Source organism: Sinocyclocheilus rhinocerous, unplaced genomic scaffold (assembly GCF_001515625.1).
Source record: "Sinocyclocheilus rhinocerous isolate Xijiao unplaced genomic scaffold, SAMN03320098_v1.1 scaffold1600, whole genome shotgun sequence".
NCBI lineage: Eukaryota > Metazoa > Chordata > Actinopteri > Cypriniformes > Cyprinidae > Sinocyclocheilus > Sinocyclocheilus rhinocerous.
Genome location: NW_015665129.1, coordinates 1,698,252 through 1,700,859, shown reverse-complemented (window position 1 = coordinate 1,700,859; position 2,608 = coordinate 1,698,252).

The window sequence follows — 2,608 nt, the reverse complement described above, 5'->3', positions numbered from 1 at the left end:
GCCGTCCAAATGTTCACGCAAAGAAAGAAGGCGTAACTTTTATTCTCGCTGTAGTATTGTTGTTGCCGCCGCCATGTCGTGAAGACGCTGTGTGTTTTTGTTGTGAAAGCGAAACTACTTTGTTTGGTCTTCCAAAAGAGGACACGACTAGAAATCAGTGGTTAAGTTGTATTTACAACACTGTTCCAGAACAGTTCAAACCAAATATTTGTGTGTGTGTGCAACGCATTTTAAGGCGGACTGTTTCCTGGTAGAGTAGACTACAATGCCGGCTGTTCTGACTCACAGACTGTAAGTAAGTTTTTTATATTTAAGGAATTTGCCAATGACGATTCAAACGCGAGTTTTGGGCAGTGTAGAGTAGCACTTGTTGTTTGTCATTTCTCCGATCACAAAATGCAGACATGGTTTTATGTTTACGCGGCGCAATGCAACAGTATAAAAGTATAAAAGACAGTATAAGTCATTATAATCAGTAATTATGTCCTCACTGGATGCAACAAATGCCTTGTTTATAATGGGTTTTAATGTTTTTGTCTCGTCGCTCCGGCCGGACAGGGCATCACAATATGGTAAGGGGCGTAACATTTTCATCACATGCTTGAGGTATTCGGCCAATCACAACGAATTGGATCGCTAGCCAATCAGAGCACACCTCGCTTTTCAAAACGATGAGCTTTGTAAAAATCTACGCGTTTCAGAAAGGCGGGGCATAGAGAAGAAACAATAATGTACAGTATGTGGAAAATAATGTGTTTTTTAACTTTAAACCGCATAAACACATTTCATTACACCAAATACACAAAATAATGTTCTTTTTAGCAACATCATATCACCCCTTTAATATATCTGTGAGACACACAGACAGACGCTCACTGTGTGTGTGGTGAATATATATATATATACTGTATATATATATATATATATATGTAGGTATATATATCAGAGTATGTGAGTGGAGTGGAGCGGCAACAATTTACCATCCATCATCCCTCCGGCCTGACAGGGCATCATCACAGTATGGGTAGGGGCGTAACATTTCCGTCACACGCTTGAGGTATTCGGCCAATCATAACGCACTGGATAGCTGGCCAATCAACCTAGCTTTTCAGACTGATGAGCATTGTAAAAATCAACGCGTTTCAGAAAGGCGGGGCATAGAGGAGAAACAATAATGTACAGTATGTGGAAAATAATGTGGCTTTTTTACCTTAAACCGCATAAACACATTTCATTACACCAAATACACAAAATAATGTTCTTTTTAGCAACATCAAATGACCCCTTTAAGCTAATATCTTGCCTTCCTCACTTCCTCATTGAGAAATTATTCAGTTAACATTCGTAGTCCAAAAATAGGTTGTTTGCAATCACGTGATTCTGATGACGCACGAAATGCAGCTGGAGGGCAGGAAGTGATTTTTCTCTCCATAGGAATCACTAGCAGAAACTCAAAATGCCAGTGTTTTGCGTTGTTTATGGAAGCTCAAATCGGACAAACCGAGAAACCACAAGGAGCTTTTATCGTGTAAGAAAATGTGTTGTTCATAAGGGGGGAAAAGTCAAGAAATTGACTGAAAAAAAATGGTTATTATAGGATATAATAATATATTAAGATATTTATAAAGATATAAATAGATTGGGCTGCCACCTCTCACGCACGCATTGTGACAGTCAGAATTCACTCAGTGCTAAACGCCACACGTAGACACGTAAATAAGATATTATTTTCCTTTTATACTTTTCCCCACTTATGAACAACACATTTTCGTACACGATAAAAGCTCATTGTGGTTTATCGGTTTGTCCGATTTGAGCATCCATAAACAACTCGATAGATTAAAACAAATAACGAAAAGACTGGTATGAACAGTAAGAAACTGGGACTTTAATTAGATTCACTAGTTGGATATAGCATGAGAATACTCACCCTCAAACTGTCGACGTAACTCGAAACTTCTCCGTCTTGCTGTTAGGAGTGACAGCCAGGGCCGGATTTACGCATAGGCATTCTAGGCACGTGCCTATGCGCGCTCGTCCAGGGGGGCCCAAACACAATGAAGACATAATATTTTTTGTTATACTATTGGCTATCTACAAGAGTAAAAGAACCAAAACACAAGAAGACATTGAGCAAATAAATATAACAAACAATAGGGCCAAACTATTTCCATATTTTCCACCTTTTTTATGTACGGAAATGAAATCACGCTTTCTTTCTCCCGTTCTCACAGACGCACACAGTACAGACACTCGCGCACACGGAGACATGGACAGAAACTTGTTGTCAGCGCTGCCCCGCGAATTTATCAATAAAATAGTTTTGCAGCTGAAAAGCTACATGACATTTCTCAGTAGCGAGGTTCTTGAAGCAGTTCAACTTAAAGATTCGCTATTAATAGAGACGCTGCTGAACACTGCTGAGAGACGCACATATTCACACGCGCTCACACCGTGTTTACACCGGACAGTTGTATGGAAGGCCGTAAAGACAGATATTTTTTAAGACGTTACCCAGATAGCAAGAATGTTTGGGCCAAATGTGGCTGATAGCTGTCACATTTGGCCTAGGTATGGCATGGCTGAGCACATATGGGCCAAACTTTAA